At 41.4% G+C, this 13736-nt stretch overlaps 1 protein-coding gene across 1 annotated transcript in view; it reads left to right on the top strand.

Annotated features, from left to right (window-relative positions):
- CDH4 (cadherin 4) overlaps positions 1-13736 on the top strand; it is a 419012-nt gene that overhangs the window by 185073 nt on the left and 220203 nt on the right. The gene's annotated exons all lie outside the window — the stretch shown is intronic.

Genomic DNA, 13736 nt, shown 5'->3' with positions numbered 1-13736 from the left:
CCAAACATTTGAAGGGCAGATGGCTTCTTGGCCTTTCAGAAAACACAAGCACTGCTAGTGAAGGAGTTGCCATTATAATAGATACAACTTTATCTCCAGCCAAGTCTTCTGTGTTTCTTACCAGCATTTCTTTTTGCTGTGGTGAGGGAGTGAGGAAAATTTATTTGATAGCCAGGTATCTTGTCTTGGACTCATTCTTGTTTCCACTGTTGCCTTACACACATTTCTCTTCTATCTGATGAAAAGTGTTGTACTCATTTTTATTTCCTTATTATGCTAAGAATGAAACTTTGAGAACAGCGGCTGCTGCATTCACTAGGAACTGAATTCTTTAACTATAAAATTAATGTTCTGCGTATTCATGAAAATGGATCAATTAAAGTCAAGGGGACTACTCACATGAGCAAATGCTAATTAACAAAACGGATGCTCTAATGAAGAGAACATGATAATGTTGCGATAGATTCTGAATATTAAACATACTTTGCTCGGCAGCAGTAGAGGTGTTTACTCCATAGTATATGAGCAGTTTATTAAATTTCTGGTTGGAAATAAATGCTTTGGGTTGGTTCTCTAATTGGTAAATGTTCTGTACTTCCAGACTCGAGTGCTGTCTGGAGCAGTTATGATGCATCCTAAGTGTGCTCCTAAGTCAATGCTGATCCACAGATTGCTGATACCATCTAACTAAACCAGACAGGTGGCTTTGCTGCAATAAGAGCTTAAGATATTTCTTGCCCAGAGCTGTCTTTTTTTTTCCCTCTGAAAAAATAAAATTAAAAAAAGCTCAAAAAGCCTAATAATTTAAAGACGGGACATCTATTATCACATGTAAGTCAGTGGGAGAGAGTCTTTTAGAACAGCCTGGTAGCTGGATTTTCACATTAATTTATTTTCCTATTCATGGAAATTCTACTTTCATCACCAAGTGAACTTGGTGCTAATTAATAAAATATGAACTATTGATTAATGTATGAAGAACAGTGAAAGCTGTGGCTACAGCACTGGTCTATTTTCAGAGACTTTTCTGTATTCTCCCTAATATCATCTTAATATTTCATAGTTCAGGTCTGAATTAGGAGAAGTAAACAACCACTCCAAGGGGCATGGGAGGTGGTCCCAGCAGTGTTTTTGCAGCAGGGCTGGGAGCAGCCCAGAGCTGAAAGGGGGCTGAGGCAGGGGGCTCTGTGGTGCCCTGGCCGTGGTTCCTGCACATCGATGGCTGGAGCTTGCCTCAGCTCAACGGGCAGGGGGTGGCACCAAGGAGAGCAGGACATCCAGGGAATGAATGAGTGATGCCTTTGGCTGGAGGAGGGGCTGGATCAGATGTGTCTCCTCATCTCTTGGGTCTTTTGGGGCAGGATTGGGGTAGGTGGAGGTAGGACAGGCAGCAGAGACAAGAAGCACTCAGGAGGGAGAAGGTGGATGCTCTCTGTTCCCTCCTCTCTGTTCCCTCCTCTGTTCCTCCACCACCCCTTACTTGTCTTTTCCACAGGTTTTTTTCAAAGAGGGAGGTGGGAGGGGAAGAAACCCAGCAAGTCCTGTTGACCAAACCTTCCATGTGCTGCTGATGTCCCCTAAATCCAAGCTTGTCCTTCTGACCCTGGTTGAACATGGAATCATGAAACCATGCTCTGGCAGAGGGGTCTCTGTGATGCATCAAGCAGGACAGGTGGGATATGTTACATGAGGACATTCAGCTGTGACGGACCCTGAAAATTTGGATCCTGGAAAGAATTCTCTGCATTTCTACTTTTAAACAGCAGATTTGTTTGAAAGGGCTGCTAAGTTAGGGATATTATGGGCATATATATTATATGGCCACTAAATCCATGGAAAATGTGACCTGCAGTGTTGCTGAGGAACAAGCCACAGTGTGTTTCATGTTGCTTCTCACACAAGTAGGTTGTTATTTCTGATTATTTCTGATAGAAAATAATTATTTTATGGTAATCAAAGTCTTGTACAGCCTGAGCACTGAACAGCAAGACAGAATGGGCCATAATGAAATAAATTGTGGGAAAAGATTTTTTTTAAAAGCCAAAGTAAAAAAATACCTAAACACCTTAAATCTAGGTTTTTGTCAGTAGGTCAGTAGGTATGTGTTCCTGTAAGTTTAGGTATTGTCTTTACATTTTCTTAAGAAAATAAAAAAAAAAATCATAACATTTTGCAGTATCAAGAAAAACTAAATTGTCCCATGGCATGCATGGTTAAAAGTGTATCCTGACTGCTATCCTGGCACATCCACATTCTTGTAAGCCCATTCCCAAGATGTTCAAAATATTCAAAACACTGAAGAGCTATGTTTCCATTGATGTCTGATGAAATTCACCACACAAAGGCTTTCCTTAAAGAAGTTCTTTGAGTCTGAAGTGACAGACAGATGTCAAAGTGATGCTGAGTGTGAGATGAAAAATTGAAAGCAAACAAATTATTTGAGTCATTTATGGGATGTGATTTGGCCCAACCTTGAAGTCTTTTGTGGGTGGGTTGGAGTGCTATCAATCACCCCTGACACATGCTATTTGTGCATAATTATATGTTATTGACCCAATATTCAGTAAAAAGGGCCCTGTGCATGCTTAGCATTGTTTGATCCCAGCCTCATCTGTCATTGAGACATAATGCACCAAATATTGCATATTCTGTTCTCTGTGCAGATAGGACTTACAGGTATCTCCACTATAATCTCTAATTGCCCTAATACCAATCCAGAGAAGGCTAAACCTCTCTTTCCAAGCTAATCCATCCTAGCATTGTCAGGAATCAGCAGCTTTTAGTCCAGGAGAAGAAACATCCAGCTTTGAGCAGGGATTTCCAAGGTGAGCCATGGTGGTGCCTGGCTGGTGCTGGCTCTCGTGGCAGCGTGCCTTTGATGCATGGTCTGTCACAGAGCTGCCCACATCCAGGGCTTCAGATCTTCATCAGCCTGGGAGATGAAAGGTAATTTCAGGGCTGTGATGAACAGCAGAACCTCGGCTGGTCAGCTCCGAGGGCCCTGCGGTGCTAATTAAGATCTCAGATGTCTTGGTGACCTTGGCTCTGCTTCCCCCTGTGTGCAGGGACACAGGTGGGGCAGGACAGAGGGGGCCTGATCTGACACACAGAGTGTCAGCTCGTTACCAAAAAAGGCATTGGAAGGAGTTGGGCAACAAAAAAAGAAAAAAAAAAAAATTTGTAGGTAAAGTTACTCAATGAAGTAAGGACACAGAGTCAGAGCCATGATCTACTGAATTCAAGGCAACCTTGACTTAAGGAGGGGTTTTTTATGCTTAAAGAAAGAAAAATTAAATCTTCCTAATCGCTGCAGACAGTGATGGTGGTGCCTGTTTTTCCAGGTGTTTTAGGTAAAGCCTCTATGCCTCTTTTCAAAGAAATCTCAATAGGAATTGAACTTTTTATATATTTTACAGGGCTTTGGGGGATAAAAATACCAACTTTTTTTAATTTGCTGGGAATGCTCTGTCTAACAAGAACCCTTTTCCATTTTTTATTATTTTTACAGTAGCATCTATAAAAAAAGCAAATTAAAATATTTAAACACAACACTGAAAACATTTGTTCGTGCCTGCTGGCCGGCTTCCAACTTGTGTAATTAAATCTTGCAGCCTGTTACCTAAATACTTCCTGCAGCTCCTACTCAGTGCAGTCCCTTCCCTGAGTTTCTGGCCCCAGCCGGTTTTACTCCTGCTTTGCACTGCAGCACAGCTGCCACTTTGGATCACAGGGATGGCTGCGTTTCTTTGGGAAAACTGACTCTCATATATAAATAATTGTTAAAGCGCTCAGGAAACCTCCCTGGGGTGAAGAGCACCATTGAAAAATAATAAGCCTTTCAGATACATTATTAATATCGATCCCGTTGCTGGTCACATTCCAGCCCAGGGACAGGGAGAAGGTTACTCTGTGCAGTCTGTGTTGTACCCTGGCACCTTGGAAACGTGGCTGTGACACCAAGCCCTGCCCCAAACCCCTCCATGAGACTGGACAAATCATTTATCCCTTTGTGCCTCATCACCCCCACCTTGGACTTCTTGCTCCATGGCTTATTTAATATATATTTCTATGCTTTTCAGAACAAGGGGGTTTTGTTAGTGTGGGTGGCCCATTCTCTGATTGTGCTGTTGAGGTGGAAACCATGAATTCAGGCTGAAGTGAACAATCAGCAAGTCCTGACTTGTGGGCTCAGTTTATGATACCCTCCTTGTCACTACATTTTGCATGTGAACACAGATATTTTTCTAAGTTAGAAATGACAAAGTATTTTGAATGCAAAGGATCCCCCAGCAGACTTGTTTGTCCTGCACTCATTTTCTGTTGCACAGTGTTGGCATTTAAGCTGTGTCCACTGACAGCTTTTTTATCCTTCTTCACCCCTTAGATACTCTTTTGTAACTTTGGAATGCAATTTGTAATGCATGTGAATGTGCAGAAAATACTCAGTGCTGATTCCTATACAGTAGAGCAGTTACTTATAGCTGTCCTTTAGTTTGAGTGAAGTCCTTCACTTTATGCTCAGATTAACCAATGTTCCAACTGAATTTGATGTTATCTCTCTTTTATTGATGTGAATTATTTATAGCAGAACTGTTGAATCATCAAAACGCAATTCCTGAGACTATTATTTATGCTAAGATATTAATCCCATGTTCCTATTAAGATTTATCCCTCTGTTCCTTGTTCTGGATTCCTGAATTAAATTTAATTATTCCATCTTTCTCTTTTGCAGTTGAAGTGCAGTTAGGTTCGTAAAGTAAAAGTATTAGCTTGTGGGTGACTGTGTTGAGGTCAAACACAAAATCTGTCCTCCCTGCTTTCCTGCAGTTGTAGATTTGAATTTTTATCACAACCAAGGGCAGCTCATTGGAGGCACCTGGGTTAAAGATGAACTGCTTTTATAAATGGGATTTTCCTGGACATGTGGATGCAATATTTAAATTGGTCCAGATAGCAACACTTATATTCATTCTCTCCAAAGAGAACTCTTTGTTTGTTGTTGTTGGGAGAGAGCCCAGGTGATACCACAGGTGTAGCCCTGCAGTTTTGCTTTTTCCTGAACATCCTACTTGTGCTGTCTCTTTTCTTTTCCTGTCCTTTTTGCAGGCTGGACCAGGCAGCTCAGGAGCACTGGGGGCTGCCCCCAGCCCAGTTCCCTATCTCCATGCATCCTCCTGCCTTTGCCCTGCTCCTTTGAAGTCAGAAGGCTGCAGGTTATGGCAGCACATTTCATCTTGTGCAGCTATAGCCACTCGCCACAAGCACTCCTGCAGCTGATTTTAAGACCTTTTATAAAAATTACTGGTTTTCTTGCAGGCATTTCTCCATCTTTGTATTCCAGTGAAGCCCCTCATCTCTTGTGCTGATAGTAATGATGTTATGGCAGAGAGATCCCCCTGGCTTTATTAGACTCAGTGCTTCTGTCTTGAATAATTCAAAATGGGGCCCAAACCAGGGCTCCAGATACAGGTCCCACATAAATGCAGGGCAACTCAGGTGTAAAGTTTGCAGCCATGGTTCTAATTCATCTCTGGCCTTTCTTTGTATTTCTGATAAAAACAAAAAAAATAGTAAAAAAAAAAAAAAAAAAAAAACCAAAAAAAAAAAAAAAAAAAAAACAACCTGATTTCAGTAGAAACCAGTTCTCTCAAGGACTCTTCCTTCAGCTATGTGTATATTCATATACCAGGATTTGGAAAACCTTTTAGCTTTAGGCAGCTACAGGTGGTTTCTGAGAAAGCGCACATCCAGAGCAGGAGTAGTCCCTTTTGTTTGTGCATGAATGTTCTCTGACCTCTGGTATTTGCCTTTCATTTGTTCTGAGAGCAGAACTTAACTCCTCCTCCTCCGGGGTGACAGGGTTAAACAGCTTCTGATACCACTCGATGGAATAGCAATAATGGCAGCCAATAAAGTGCAGCCCATTTGAAATCATTCCTAATGATTTAAAGAAGAAAGAATGTCACCCAGAAGAACCATTTCTGCAGTTCAAAAGATTTTTCTACAATATTTTCCCGTGTCTGATGTGCTAGATGCAAGCCCTTGATCTCCAAATCATTGTTGTGTTTTCAGTGATAAATGGCAGAGTTGTGCTGCGTTGGTGTGTGAGCACAAGTGTTCAAGGGTGGTGTTCAGGATTGCCAGATTGGCAGATTCCTTGCACTTTCAGAAAAAAACTTAAGGATTCATTTAAATAATCAGGCAGAATGTGCTGATAGTCATGTCTACTCTCTCTGAAGAACTCACTTGACCATTTGAAGCATGATGCAGCACAGAGTTTGGATGGCCATTCCTGCTGTCAGTGGGGCTTCCCTCAGTTACAGGTTTGCGTTTTCATTTGCCTTGTTTTGATTGAGATCCGGGATACAGCTTATTTGTGTAGTCACAGGCAAATAAGAATAATATTTAAAACATACAGTACTTGACGTATTCAAAACACTGTGGAAACATTTGCAGACATTCTCACAACCCCTCTGTGGAGTAGGTAAATAGTGAAGTTGGTAAATACTGGAGATACAACTTTAAGGCAGTTTTGCATGGAGGATAACATGTCATAATATTGCTGATGGAAAACAGGCATCAGACCTCCAAACCTGAGAGTGATGTGAGGGGACCTGACACATTTAATGTTGTTTATGTTTGTATCTCAGTTTTAGAGCTTTCAGGGTTGACTTTTTCGAGTTTTCTTGACATGGGGGAGTAGTAAAATCCACTTTGCTTTTAATGAGCAATGAAATGATGTCACATCTTTCCTGAGGCTGGAGCCCCTCAAAAGGCTAAGAGAATTTCACAAGACTTACAGTCACAGTCTAGATTGTGCATCCCTGAATTTGGCAGAGATACTGTCACTGAAATGAGTAGGATTTGTGTAACACCCCAGTCTCCTGGGTAGAGCTGACAGCATTTTAGGGGCTGGTCATGGCAGAAATACCAGATTTCATTATTTGCCATCGGTTCTTGAAAGAATCCTATTAAAACCATGTGTGTACATTAAAATCTGTACAAAAATGAAGCTGATAAGCTGTTATCATTCTGCTTGCTGCAGGGGTATTTGCAAGCTTTTCTCTGGCCTCAGGCTGTTGTCTGCTCACCTGTTGGTCCATCTGGTTGTATTGAGTGAGGAGGAACCATGCATCCAGTCATTCTTTGTGTTTCTGTACCTGACAAACCTGTCAGTGTAAACTTATTTGGGTGGAAAGGATGAATCATGCTGGAATTAACACGCTGATTGAGTGGGAATTACATTTACAAATGTGCAGCACGGTGTGATGGAGTGTTTATGCCCCTGTGAAAAGGCATCTGGTGGCTGGAGTGGCAGCTCTTGAGCTCTCTGCAACTGCTTCTCAGCTCGAGCTGCTCCGTGCCAGCTTTCCTCATCTGCGTTGAAGGAAGGATAACCTCATTGTAGAAAATTACACTGAGATTCCCAGCAAAAGATGGGGATTTTGACGGTGTCACCCTCGCATTCCTCTAACTGGATTTCCATTTCCAGCTGGAAAGGATAAATGAAACAACAATTGTTCTGTTTTTGCGCTGCTGCTGAGGAGGAAGCGCGGAAGGAAACCAGTCATCCTGAAATCTGTGATCCTTAGGAGCTCTTTATCAAACGAAGAAGGAAGATACTTATCCATGATGTTGCCCTCCTGTATTTACAGGGATTTGAATGCATATATCTAGTCATTGGTACTAATGAGCTTATCAGAGTCTTTAAAGTGTTTTCTAAATCAACTAGACAGCGCTTACCCAGGCTGTCCTTGAGGCAGCTTTTTTTTTTCCTTTCTTTTTTGAAATAGATTATTATATTTCTCTCTCTGAGGTATTTACGTGATCTCAAATACAGAGCACTGATCTTCACTGCATCTCCAGGAATATAGATGGCACAGGGAGGAAATGACTGATTGGAAGAGTGGGGAATTGAGACCTGCTCTGATATACTGAATCCTAAGCAAGTATCCATCCTACTGCAGTTATTGCTGTCTCCTAATGTTCGTGTGAGTATTCAGAGGCAGATGGGCCTTCCCTCCTGTGCAACACTCTAAAAGTAATTTAAGCTGATGAAACAAAACAAGTAGTCCACAATTATTAGGAGTTTATAATTTACTTTTTGTAGTTCCACCCATCACAGGAAAGGATTTCAGCAGCTCTGCAGAATTGCAGCAATTTGAAGGATACCACGCTCTTAATACCAGTTTTAGCAGACTTAATCTTTTGCTTCTCTAATTCCTAAGTGAGTCTGTAAATGCGAGGTGCACTTTTCTGCAGATTTTGTTCATCACTAAAATAAATAAATGAAAAAAAAAAACTGGCTCATTCCTCAAGGACTTTCAGCTCCATCTACAGCAGAGAATGTAATTATGCCCATATCATTGATCAGGGGACTCCTCCCCTTTCTCCAGTCTGTATAGCACCAGGATTTAGCATTTAAACTATATTTAAGTAACTGATGTATTAGACAAAGGAAGCCATGCAGTAAGTGGATTGCAATCTACTTTTAGCTCAGCACGCTTGTTGAACATGTGCCAAACTTCCTCGTTTCCTGGCGTTTCCTTTATTGTAGCCTGAGGAGCAGCGAATATGTGTGTGCAATTGGAGGTTTCTAGCATTTCACTTCACTGAATTCTCTGTTCCCTGTTGTCTCGTACAGACTGTCAACCATTTGTATTTCTGGGTTGGAACTAATCAGACCCATCTGGTCTTGCTGACAGTGCGAGCCAGGAGAATAGCTCTGTATCATGATACAGGATCCTGGAACTTGGGGCACAGAGAAATTTACTGCCTCGCCTAGTCCTGCTTTTTAATAAACTCAACAGTGCCACAGCACAGCTCATTTTCTCCTTTGTTTTAAATCAAAGATAGCAGTTGTCTGTCAGACCACAAATGTATGAACACTAAGTAATCCACAGAGTGAAACATTTCCTTCTTGCTCAACCTGTAAGTCGTTCTTTGCATCTGTGCTGGAATGGAGCATTTTGTGCCAGAAAGAGTTTTTTAGCTGCAGAGTAAATTAGAAACCAGACAAAGAATAATGATTGTCTTTTCAGTGTTTCTTAATATCAGCTGTTAAATGAAGGTGAGGTAGTGTAAGAGCTCCTGTTGCCTAGTCTGCATTGGAAAGAGCATCCAAGCAGCTCCTAGGTGGCTCAAAGAATGCCAAATCAAAGGCCATGTGAGGCACTAATGCTGCATATTGTATGAAGTGTGCGTACCTGGGAGTATTTGAAGTACATCTTCATTGTACATTAGGGAGAAAATTCAAGGCAAATCAAAAGTTTGCATTGATTTTGGGACCAGGGGAGGGGTTGTGGAGGATTATCTGAATAATGCTATTATTCACCTTTCTGTTGGAAAATTAAAGTGGATAGTGCAAAGAGCACTACTGAGAGAGATAAATGAGCTGCTTCACTTCAGAATGAACTCTTGTCTCAGCAAACTGTTGACATTATTTGCCTAAATTCCTTATGTACTTAGTAGAGTTATCTGCATAAAATATCCTTTAAATTCAAGAATGACTTCCATCAGCCCTGTAATGATATCAGGGGATGATTGTGCTCCCATTTTATTTCAGTGGGTGTACACAAATACTGCTATTCTACAAGATTATTAAATCGTAAAGGGCGCGTTTTGTGATTATTTAGGACAGATTCCATTTCAGCAGTTCCAAACCTTGCAACCTTGTTCAGAGCAGTAAAATAAACCTGTAAGATGAAAAAAGACATTGTTGTCCTTTGAGCAAACATACTGAACAAGGGATTCTGTAATTGAACTTCTACCAGCACCTTTGCCAGTGTAGTATCAAAGGTACAGAATTTGATATAGCCAGTTACAAGCCTTCTCACAAATTATGAGGCAGAAACGCTGTGCTGGAGGATTAGGGACTGTACCCAAAATGTGGGAGCTGGATCACAGCTTTGTAGGGTCCATGGGTGCATTTGTCTCCCTACTCCATCCTGGCCCTGCCAGGAAGCTTAAAAGTAATTTTAATACCAGTGGATTTAGTTTGGCTGTGTTAGTGCTTATTACTGAAAAGCTTGAAAAAGGATAAAGTTAAAAAGTCCAAAATCTCAGTCACCAACAGACGGAAATTCAAACCTGCAGAGGGGAAGGAAAGGAAAGGTTGCTGGGAATGCAACTAAACAGAACCCTCACAGTATCATGCACCAAAGAATTCACAGGCACAAAAGGTAAATGAGGCAGAGCATGGTTTGATGATCTGACATGGAAATCAGAAACAAGAGCATCAGTTGCAGCTATAAATCTGCCTCACCAACAGCCTTTCTGTTCCTACCCCAAAAATGAGTTAGGGAATGTGAAGAATATTTGTTCATGCTGTAGGAAGGGGAGAAAAGAAGGTGTTATATGGGTGAGCAACAGCACTGGTGGAAACGGTGCTGAAGGAAAAACTAAGGTTTCTGCGAAAGTTTTTTGGCAAGAACACGTATCTAAAGGGTTTCTGTGATGCAAATATCTCATTTCCCTCATCTTGGGGAGGAAAAGGTTTTGGGGAGAAAACTTCAAATTACTCTTGAGCCATGTCATGGGGTTTTCACTCTGTTTCCTGAGTCTTGTCTCCAATAAGCTCCAACTCAATAGAAATTTGCTTTAGTCCTAACGCTGTAAAAACCAAGTAAGCACTTTGAGATTTGCCCCATTGATTTTGCCAAGTTTTGGTTGACTGAGAACTTAATAAAGGTTTTGGATTGTGAAGATAAAGAACTGACTTCTGACATCCTGATTCAATTTCTAGCCAGTCATTTTACGGATTAACTCCCATTGAGTTCAGCAGGAGCGTGTCAGTGCAGGGGCTGAGCCAGGATCCAGCCCTTGCTCCCCTGCCAGGAGTCAATGTCTGCCTCCTTTAACCTGCCCATCGATCCAGGAGTTCAGAACTTCAGGGAAGAAACAGCCACAGCTTCCGTGATGAGTTTGATCATAGGGCAGGGGTTACAATGGCTCCAGCACACAGAAAGTTAAAAGGAGTCCAAGCAGAGGGAGGGAAGGGGAGGACATTTGGTCCTGAAAGGAGAAAAGGGGATTTTATGGGCCTTGGGGCAGCCTGTGTTTGTCAGCAGAGGAGAGCAGTGAATTAGATCCTGCAGTTACAGGCATAGAGGTTGGCTGGTGTTGGATTAAATCCAGCATGCAGAAGGAGAAGGAAAATGTGGGGCTTGTGCCTTGTGTTGGTGGTGATGAAAAAGCACCAGGAGGGTGAGTTGAGCTCCTCACCATGGTGAGGAGCATTCACCACACAGAACTGCACCACCGGCTGCAGAAATGGGTCCATGTTTGGAGACTGATGGGCCGAGAATATCTCATATCTCTCAAACCCAAGCATTGCAGTTTCAAAGGGATTCCAGACCCCAAAGCTCCTGTCTGGGTGGTCTCCCTGCAGTGAGGGGCAGTGGTGTCTGTGAGCTGCTGTGGCTCTCCTGCCTCAGAGAAGCTGTCCAAGGATACCTCCACAGCAGTGCAGCAAACTCCACACCCCCCACTGCACAATTCAGACACTTGGAAAGTCCCACTCAGCCTTCTCCAAAACAGGGGAGCAGGGAGGAAGCAGCCACTCATGCTGCAAAAACCCCTTCTTCCTTCAACAGCAGAAATCAGACAGTTTTCATATGATTTCCTCAGTTGCTGTCATCATTATTCTTCCTTTTCTATTATTTTTTTAATATCTTTTTAAAATCACTTATGTCTACCCATTTGAGCACAGTCTTGATGTATCTGGGATATTTCCTGTGAGATGTCTGTCTGAGTTTAGTGGGAAATACATAGCATTTGTACAAATTCTCATTAATAGACAATACATTTGGGAAGAGTGGAAGATCTCTGATTTTGAGGGGAGTACATTAATTTTAAAAGCAAGTCTGCTTGATCTATGGTGGAGATTAATAAACTAGTGAGATTTTGTTTGGAAACATGAAATTTCTTTTTTTGAGTTGCATAAGCACGCCACAGTCACTTAAACATTTTAAATCAATTTTCTTTGCACTCTTAGAATTCAAAAACCACAAAATGGATTTCTTTCAAGTTTCTTGTATTCCAAGGTTCAGCCCAGAGGGATTTTTTTTTTCTTTTTTTCTTTTTTTTTTCTTTTTTTGTGGCTTAGAATAGGGTTTTGTAGTGAAAAGCCTGACAGATCCTTTACTATACTGCCACTAGGTACAATACTCTAATATATAGTGCAAGATTAACTTGTATTTTAATAAAGTATCTGGAACAGAATAAAGGGAGCATTTTAAAAGTATTAGTTGAAATCTGTGTTAGTTTGGTTTGAAGCAGTGTTAAGAGAATACACCTTCTTTAGTTTCCCTGATTCAGTCAAGAGTATAAGCAGCAAAACTGTGATATAGGGAGCCTTTCAGATGGTTAAACATTTCAGTCCTCTGTTCCTTACAAAAGTTGATGCCTTTTGAAAATGTAGCTACTCTGTCAGCTTCTCAGAATGATAAAAATGTGTTGAATTTCTTTGTGTAACATATCCCTTCTTCCCAGTTTCTTGCTAAAAGAAAGCAATAATAAAGGTCTTTCTCTCTGTCCATTCCGAACCCTGGCAGTTGTTTGCTCCCTGCCTCTCAGCAGGCTCTGGAGCATGGCCATTCCCAGACAGAGGCACTGCTGACACAACAGCCTGGGGTCCCATTGCCACAGGAGCCATTCCCAGCCTGCAAAACTATGGGGGTTCATTAGCTCAGGTTCTGCTTTTAGTTGTTTTTCCCTGCAGATATGTGTGATGGTAGCTTTTCATGTGTGTTGGATTATGGAAAGAGTTAAAATTGCCCATTTTTTAAAAGTTTATTTATATATATATGCATTATACAGATTCTAATTTCATGCACTGGCACACTCAGATGGATGCATCTATAAATATATGTATGTTTATTTATGTAAATTTGCAATATCCATCTCAAGTATCTCATACTGGCCATTGGCCAAGATAAGATGTAATTCATAGCAGGACCTTTGATCTGATCCCATGTGTTGAATCTTACAGGACGTAAAGCTTGATAAGATTTGTGAGAGCCCTAAATACTTAGGTAGGAAAGATGGCCAGGGTTGGATTAGTACAGACTGTAAACCTCTGTTCTTTGGAGCAAGCTCTAATTAAGGGGGTAACGAGCAACATCCTGGTGCTGCTAACACCAACCCTACTGACAGCTGACAGGCTGTGGGGTGGGCTGCAGCTGAGGAGGAGGTTCTGGACCATTGGCCTCATCTCAAAGGGCCATTTCTGTTTCACATGATGCACTGAAATATAAACTGCATGAACATGTCTGTGGAATAGCTTCATACAGAGTTACTGCAGCTTTGCTCACACCAGAGAATCGTCCACACTCAGTGGAACAGGAGCTTGGGTGCAGAGCGCTGTACACGATGTCCTGAGTGTCACAGATGTGTCACAGCCATGGGCACCAAAGTGATTAAATCCATTAAATTCATCTTTAAATTCCTATAGGTGCTGTAAAAAGCAGAGCTCCTTTTCCATGTTTCTGCTAGGATAGTTGTATTCCATGGATGTCTGATCCCTGTTGCACATCCACATTGACTTTGAAAGTGGAAACTATAATATTATGTAATCTTGGCTTGAAGGCAAATATTAACTAATTTAACCAGATATAATCTACCCCCAAATGTCTACACTATTCACCATTGAAGCAGTGCTTTTAAAAGGTTTCTTAAAATAAGCACAAATTTAAAATTGTATGTTTAGGTCTCAGGGAAATAACTAGTATTTAACT

Source organism: Vidua chalybeata, chromosome 17 (genome assembly GCF_026979565.1).
Source record: "Vidua chalybeata isolate OUT-0048 chromosome 17, bVidCha1 merged haplotype, whole genome shotgun sequence".
Lineage (NCBI taxonomy): Eukaryota > Metazoa > Chordata > Aves > Passeriformes > Viduidae > Vidua > Vidua chalybeata.
This window is presented reverse-complemented; position numbering and strand designations above follow the sequence as displayed.